Below are 9,071 nucleotides of genomic sequence, written 5' to 3'. Positions count from 1 at the left end.
GAATGTGCACATGCCTTGAATTGTCACCTTCTATTTCCCACTCTGTGAATGAAAATTTACAAATTAGAAATGATTATGGTTCACACATTTCATTTCCTTTTCCCAAGTGTAGCTTATTAGGGTAAGAAATTGGACTTTTCCCTGGGGAACAGAGAAAAGTGTGCAAAGCTATATTTTCACAGAGTATTGAGAAGACAGATGAAAGTAGATTTCCTCTGGAGGATGGAGGTGACAATAAAATGGAAGTCTGAAGACAAAAGTCCCAGCTCTGACAGCTCTAATATGCTTGGCTCAGCTGCCCATCACAATAAACCAATTATTTTTGCAGTTGTCACCTGTTTTTAATTTGTTTTCCCGTCACTCTGTCAACTGCTCTGCAAAGACTAAGCAGCTCCCAGTCAACAACAGTGGTCATAGTGGCCACTGAGAGGCCCCACTCAGTGTCTCCTTCCTCCTGACCTTGATTGCAGAATTTCATCCCCTAGAGAAGGAATGTGCCTCCTCTTGGCTACCAGCTCCCTCTACAAATTCCTCATAGATGGACTTCTCTGCCAAGAGTCAGAGGCCTAAGAACTCTATAACGTTGGCCTTCTCTAACACACCTTTCTCAGTGAATCACCTGCCCACCCTCTTTACCTGCTCTCCTTCTCCTCATGCTCTAGGCACTTGTGAGTAGCTCCAGGGCCCAATCCTAGGCAGACCAGGGAAGGCAGCAGGCTTCCACATCAATGTGCTGGAGAGTTTCCTCATTGTATGGCTTTTTCAACATGGTTTTGCTTCCCGTGCCAATGTCAAATAATACATTCCGAACTGCACCATCTAGGCAGAGCCACGCTGCATGATCTTCCTCACGTCATCCAGAGCCCCTGTGGTGATCTTATTTCAAAGCTTCTCAGCCACCCTCCTTCCCAGCAGCATAGAAATTCTGTGGACGAGCTGAACCCGTGTGTAAAGATACTTCTCACAGGGAAGTTGCCAAGTGACTCTTCCTAGATGGTGCAGTTTGGAATGTATCGTTTGACATTGGCACAGGAAGCAAAGCCACCTTGAAAAAGCCATACAATGAGGAAACTCTCCAGATGTGATGGACACGTTCAGCAGAGGGTTCTGAGGACAAGCTTACCCTTGCTTTCTCAGCCCAGTGGTTTACTCTCTTGTCTTTTTAGTGGATTTCAGGACCTGAGTCTTCTTCTCAAGGGCTCCAATAACCCTCTTGATGGCTTGCTCAAAGTGTGGCTCCTGGGCAGAAGCAGTAAGATGGCAAGGAGCAATCAGTGATGCTTCATTGCGCACATTAGAAATATTAGCACCAGTGAAGCCCAAAGTAAGAGCTACTAGCTTCTTCAACAAACAGCTTTGGTGAGCCATTCGTGTATCTGGAGTGCCGGCAAGTAGACCTTAAAAGTTGAGGCCCTGCCTTTGATAGCAGGGGGACCAATATAGATTTGGAGGTCAAACTATCTAGGGAATGCCTGGGATGGGTCCAGGATATCTGGGTAATTGGTGCCAGCTAGATGTACTGAGCCCATTCAACTTCATCACCACAAGCATCTAATTTAAAATGATCTGCTGATCATTGTAGCATCCCTGGTGACCATGGCCTTACCTAAGTCCTGACATTGCTTTGGTTAGGAAATTCACAATTTTGTTTGGTTTCTTCACAATTAGCCACATCTGTGAACTGACATCAGGGTTATTCTTTAAGATCTTAGCTGTTTTCTCACCAAAACTGAAGAGACCTCCTCTTTGCCCACCATGGCCAGTTCTTATTGGACCCCTTTTCATAGCATAGAAGAGGACAACAACCAGGACTAGGGTAGGCACTGGGCTTTGGGGAAAAGAACCATCCATCATTCTCAGTAGTGTAAATTACTACAGCCTGGTTCGTGAGCTCAATCCCCATCTCACACTGAGCCAACTGAAGGTTACAAACACTGAAAAGCTAAGAACACTTGAACACTTGAATGTGACCGCCCGCAGCCACACTGGTACTCCTGAAAGGCAGGCTGGGGCTGAAAGAGATTAGATGGTGAACAAGGAAGAAAGGCTAAGACAACCTAGCTGATCAAAGCCCTCAAGTTTACTAAGATTCTGAGCTTATTTAGAGGGAGGAGGCCCATCCCCCACCACTCCCTTCTCAATGTCCTTCACCAGCTGAAGGTGATCTGCAGGATGCTATCTCTGGAAGGTCTCAAGGGTCTCCACAGGTAGCAATAATATTTTGGAGGAAAGCAGTGGCAAGTGTAGACAATAGAACCTGCTTTGTAAGTCAGAAGGTNCCACCCCAGGTGGTCCTGTGCTTAGTGGCAACAAGGTCTGAATCAGCCTGCTTCAAGACTGGGGAAAGCAACAAACACTACCATTTTTACTTCTAGGATGTTGTCTCAGGAACAGAAATAACACAAATTGCTTATTCATACCCTCCAGTCTTTCCATCAGCCTTCTGGCCAGGTAATACTGTGCAAAGTGATTCCTAGTGATCTCTAAAATACAAACATACAAATGCAACAGCCAGAGCTGCCTACAAAACAGCCAGGTGCCCAAATCCTTGTCGTCCCAAGGAAACTCCCCCTTCTGCATCCATTTCACGAGGCAGGCAGTCATTTAGGTTCCTACCTCTCTTTCTTCAATCTCCTCCAGGTCTGACGCTTTTTTGTTCAAGAGTTTATTTTTATTTTAATTTATTTTTGGCACTATTGAATATCCTGGGTCTGTATTTCTTCCATTCTTCTTATTCTTCAACAAAATCAAACTTGCAGGCAAGAGTCTAGCATAGCTATTTCTCAGAGGCTCTACCAACAGCTGACTGAGACAAATGTAGATTAGTATAGGCAACCATTGGTCTGAGGTCCTTGATCCATATGGAATAGTTTGGAGAAGGAGTCAAGGAACTGAGAACCCCAAAGGAAGGGCAACCGTGTCAGCTAAACCTGTACCCCTGGGAGCTGGAAGAGACTAACCCACAAACCAAAGAGCTCACACAGGCTGGTCCAAAGCCCCCAGAGCATCTGTAGTAGACGACTGCCTCATCTGGTCACAGTGTGAGAGGATATGTGTAATCCTGAGGAACACCATCTCAGGTCACAGGGAAAGGAAGATGGAGTGATGAACTCTGGGACGGGAGACCTGGAGTGGAGGAAACATTTGAGATGTAATCAATTGAATAATTAATGAAAAACAAAAACATTTGGAGATCTTGAAGTTCTTCCCTGCAGAGCCAGCTGCAGCAAGGTTACCCCCCTGAAGAGATGGCTGAGCAATGACTCCTGCCTGCATGCTGCAGCTTCCTGCACCTCCTACATATCACCACCACTTGGAAAGGGCCAAGCCAGCATCACCTGTCAGCCTGAGCAGACCGAATGCCCTTGCCAGGTTAACCGATCAGCCTGGCCTCTATCCCTATTAAGGTCTTTCCTCTAATAGGTGAGTAGCAGCCTGTGCCTCGACGCTGGCGCTCAGACGTGCTGTCTGTGCCTTGCTTTCTTACGGGTTTATTTTTACAGAAGTGTTACTAAGAGGCATTCTAATAAATTTCTGTGTGTTATTCCTCTTGCTGAGAAGACATCTGAGAAGTCACACTGGGGGTGTTGGCATCTGTTGAAGGTTAGGATCTGGGTGTTGACCCACCAACCAGGCTGCAGTAATCTCTGCAGCACCCGGGGGATGCAGTGTGTAGAGTTAGGCAGTCCCAGAGTGCGCATGGTTCTGTTGATCATTTTCTTAAGTTCCGGGTCTGCACGTTTTCAAGGAGTAAAGGTTGTTATCCTGAGTTAAGGAAAGAGGTAAATAGGGACCAGATTCATCACTTAGGCTATCAAGGATGTTTCATTCTTCTGTCACTTAAACCCAGTCACACTGCTCATTTAATCAACATCTATAGACACCATGCTATCGCCTACATACATTTTTAATTGTATCAAATGAAGTAATGATTGCAAGAAAATTGAATCCACCACATATAACCACTAACATAATCTCATAATACTGTCTTCCATAAAACTATGTCAAGCTCTGTTGACAAACGTTTTCAAGGCCGTTCTATGAATACTTTGAAGCCTTTTGTCTTCCTATCACAGGGTTAGGCATGACAGTAGCATGCTGGTCATCATCGTGGTTCATAAGATTCATATCAGTGTAAAACTGTTGGCTCTTTCCCTCGTTTGGAAGCAGGCATGTTTTCTTCTTTTATAACAATACCTAGTTCTCTCAAGGAGAAGGTGCTTATGTCTGTTCCAGCTTAGTGACCACTGAGCTTTATATCTGGAGTGCATCCCTTCTCCAATATTAGGTACTTGTCTTGAATTTTTGGCCAAGTAAAATATGACATTAGCAATGTCCTGTAAATATTTTAGGAATCTATTGGACAACCCTGACCAGTAACTCAAAATGAGCTTCAAATGTCTGTCTGCTGTGATTTTTGTTAGAAGATCCTTGGCTCTTGAAGAGGGAATTCATATATATATATATATATATATATATATATATATATATATATGATATTTCATTTATAGTATCCATGTTTATTAATATATAGATTAGGTATTTTGCATTTTTATAAATTTTAGGTAGATAGCTAATATTATAACTCCTTATGCTTTTTCAGACATCTTTTTTATAAAGTTACCTTTCCCTTCTTCTTCTATATTTATCTTATCATTAAACTTCCTTTTTTCCCATTCCCCTATTCAGACTACTCGTACCCACCTATTCTTTCCTTCTACTGCTCTCCAAGCATGTCTCCTAAGCAATGGTTCCTGTTAACTTTCCTTGTCTGTTGTTTGGTTGGTTGATGTTTATCATCATCATCACCACCACCACCACCACCACCACCACCATCAGTAGTAGTAGGAAGAGTAGAGTAGTAATTTGGCTTGTTCTTCCCGTCATTCTATGATATCTACTCATGTAAAGATTTGGAGCAAATAGCACATGATACGAAAGAACAGACCATGTATTTCTTTCTCGCTCTGAGTTTACTCACTAAATACGATTTTTATTTTTCTAGCTCCATCCATTTACCTGAAAGAGTTCTTAATTTTATAGTGAGCATGTTCTTTATTTGCAAGACATTTCAGTTGTTTTCATATCTAGCTTTTTTGAATACGGCAGCAATGAACATGGCAGGGCAAGTTATTTTTGGAGCAGGGTTTCGAAGTCTCTTCATATGACAAGGACTTTTATATTGGGACCTAGAATGGGTATGTTTTCAATGTTTTCAATATTTCAGTTCTACACAATGATTTCTGTAGTGTCTGCACCAACTGGGTTGTAGTCCCACCAAGAGCTCTGAGGATTCCCCTGTCCTCACAACTGACCCAGCAGTTGTTTGTCTGTGTTCATTTTTAAATTGGGTCTGTGGCATGTTGACCGAGGTTAATGTGAAATCTCTAAGGTATTTGAGTCTCAATTTCCTAATTGCTAAGGACAATAAACATTTTGAGACATTGCTCAGTCATTTTTTTTTCTGTTGAGATCATGTTCAGGTTCCCATTCCATTCTTTGAATGGACTGGTATTTGTCATTATTATTGTTCTTTAATCTCTATTTCTTTAGTTCATTAGGTAGTCTGATCTTTAATGTCCTATCAGTTGTCCTGATGGCTACTGCACTGTCAGTACTTTTTGAAATATGACATCTATCAACAAAGTCTCTTTTACTAAAAAAAAAAAAAAGTAGATCTGACCTTACATTCCATCTATGTTTATCTGAAATTCTATGAAACAAAATATAAAGATGAAAGTATAATATATTACATAATATTTAAAACACATACCATGTTTTTAAGGGGTTACAAAGATCATTTCATCAATTTTCTGAACCCCCACAAACGCAAGTTTCAGTTTCCAACACCCATGTCTTCTGGCAGCATATGACAATTTGCAAGTCCAGGTTTAGGGACTAAAATGCCTGCCTCTTTCTGGCCTACAGAATATACATATTGCATATATTCACACAAATGCATATGCATGTGAATAATATTTAAATAGAAACCTGGCATGAGTTGTATGTAAGCATTCATTTTTAATTTTTATTTTATTATCTCATTCTTTTAATACTTTTCAACTAATTGTGAAAACTTGAGATCAAAAGTTCAGTTCTGGAAATAAACATTGGGTGAGGCTGCCTTTCAGGAATGTTTTCAAGTATACAGGTAAGGTCTGCACTTGGAATTTGAAATCCAGCTGTATGATTCACCCCCCACCCTTTTATTTGGCAAATGGAAGCATTGGCACTTTAAGTCCATCTGGAACACCTCAAGCATTCAGTTCATTTATTAACTTATTACCAGGCTTGGCATATGAATTTTCAGGCTACCGGTGAAGCAGAAATTTAAAAAAAAAAGGAAGGTAATATGCAATAGAAATATTGCAAAGACCTTCCTGGTGTTTGCTATTTGATAATGTCTGCTTACTTACATATTTGATGTCAGATTATTATAAATGAGGTTTACTGTAACTTTGTAATAAAAGAGTATAGATAAAAGGAAATGAAATAATTGTTGTGACCAGAAGAGGGCAACCTTGTAAAATTATTTGAGGGAAGAATTTACAAGAATTCTTATGTTAGTACCAAGTTCAATTTAAAATACACACACACACACACACACACATATATATATATATATATATATATATATATATATATATATATGATAATATTGTAAAGGTCATCTGGGGATATGAAATATAGCTTTACATTTATATCTGCACACATGCAATGAGTGTGTATAAACATCCACACATGCACATGCACACACACTCATGAGCACATTAATAATTAATTTAAATTGATTTAACTAAATTTAAATCCTGTGTATTATAAATGCTTTGAAAAGCACATTTAGATGTGTTACAATGGCACACAGAAAGAGCAACCCTGTAATTATAGCCATTAAGTTTAATTAATTATATGCTAAACTAAATAATATAGTCTCCCTCATATAAAAAGAGAAAGGTACACTTGTATGTGTGTAGATTTATATTGTAAAATAAATCCATTTATCTTTGCCTATCTTGCCAGTTATAAAATTCCTGAAAGAGTCACAGATGGGACACTAATTATACCACCTGGAGACTCTCACTTGATAAATTCATGACATGATATGAAGAGAAGTATGTCATAGACTATTATTAATGTTTCTCCTAATCAATTCATAAACCAAGTAATTGGCATGTGTTCCATTTTGAATGCCAACATTAGCATTTACATACTTCTCTCAGTTCTCCTACTTTTTCGTTCAACTTGTAGAAAGGTTCTGCTGATTATCAATAATGGTGTTATCAATTATTTGATCACTTGCTATCCTACATATGTGAGTCATGGAATGGGAAACATATATTGTTTGCTTCAAATATCAAATGTATCAGTTTTGGCTATCTGTTTCAGGTTACATCCATCCTAATCTCAATTGTTCCCTTGAGGTGAAGCAAATCTTGTTGGGATGCAAATTCAAAGATGGCTAAGTAGGTCAAGTACTTTGCCATGTACACATGAGGCTCTTAGTTCAAATCCTCCTGTAAAATGAAGACATAGTTTGTGTGTCTGATCCATGATTACTTGTGGTGTAATGGGATAGAAGCAGACACAGGGGAATCCATGAAAACGCATTGGATAGCCACTCTGCAGTGTGCAACAGCAAACAATGAAAATACTATTTGGATTCAAATGTGAAACATCTCACTTATACATACATGTCTTGAGACTTGTCCCCCAGGCAGTGGCATCTTGTGGAAGGGTGATAGCCTACACACTATCAACTATTGCAAGTGGAAATGTTTCAAAGGAAGTGGGATTGGAGGTTTTGTAATCCAGTCACACTTTCTTTTCACTCTCTGCTTCCTGAGTGCTTATGAAATGTGGCCAGTTCCCCTTCTCTGCTCCCTGCTTCATTTCTACCTGTCATGGTATATCTGCATGAACCTTTATCAGCAAAAGTGAGTTCTCTCTCTCTCTCTCTCTCTCTCTCTCTCTCTCTCTCTCTCTCTCTCTCTCTCTCCATTAAGGTGTTTTGTTAAAATAGTTTTTCTCAGCAATAGAAAGGTAACTAATTCTTTCTGCCTCAAACAAGGTGGAAGGTGAAGAACAATACCAGTGGTTGGCTTCTGATATGTATACATATGATTCATGTGTATCTCTGTCTCACATTCACATGTAGAAAGACAGAAAGAAAAACTCTCTGACATGATCAAACTTCCCTACAGTTATCCAAATCTAATGAATACCCTTGTCTTAGTCAGGGTTTCTATTCCCGCACAAACATCATGACCAAGAAGCAAGTTGGGGAGGAAAGGGTTTATTCAACCTACACTTCCACACTGCTGTTCATCACCAAGGAATTCAGGACTGGAACTCAAGCAGGGCAGGAAGCAGGAGCTGATGCAGAGGCCATGGAGGGATGTTCTTTGCTGGCTTGCCACCAGGGCTTGTTCAGCCTACTCTCTTATAGAACCCAAGACTACCAGCCCAGAGATGGCACCACCCAGAAGGGGGCCTCCCCCCTTGATCACTAATTGAGAAAATGCCTTACAGCTGGATCTCAGGGAGGCATTTCCCCAGCTTCTTTCTCTGTGATAACTCCAGTTGTGTCAAGTTGACACAAAATAGCCAGTACAATTGACCCCTTGTCAACTTGACACGCAAATACATCAACACATCACTAGTAAGCCTCAACCCTTAGTTTTTATTAATCCCCAATATCTTAAATAACTTTAAAAGTCTCACAGTCTTTACACATTAAAAGTTCAATCACTTTAAAATATCTAGTATCTTTTAAAATCCAAAGTACTTTAAAATTCAAAAATCTCTTAACTGTGGGCTTCACTAAAAAACTTCCTTCATGAGGGAAAAATCTCAGGGCACAGTCACAACCAAAAGCAAAAATCAGTCTCCAACAATCCAATGTCTGGGATCCAACTCATGATCTTCTGGGCTCTTCCAAGGGCTTGGGTCACTTCTCCAGTCATGGCCTTTGTAGCACATACCTTGTATTCTCGGCTCCAGCTTCAGCTGTCTGTACTTCACTGCTGCTGCTGTTCTTGGAGGTCATCTCATGATACTGGCATCTCCAAAAC

General features: G+C 40.4%; 1 pseudogene; it reads right to left on the bottom strand.

Annotated features, from left to right (window-relative positions):
- Positions 1 to 331: 331 nt before the first annotated feature.
- LOC110325139 lies at positions 332 to 1,529 on the bottom strand (annotated as a pseudogene).
- Positions 1,530 to 9,071: the final 7,542 nt, after the last annotated feature.

The sequence above is a fragment of the Mus pahari genome, chromosome 8, assembly GCF_900095145.1.
Source record: "Mus pahari chromosome 8, PAHARI_EIJ_v1.1, whole genome shotgun sequence".
In the NCBI taxonomy this organism is placed as follows: domain Eukaryota; kingdom Metazoa; phylum Chordata; class Mammalia; order Rodentia; family Muridae; genus Mus; species Mus pahari.
Note: the sequence above shows the minus strand (reverse complement) of the source record. Positions and strands in the feature narration are given on the sequence as shown.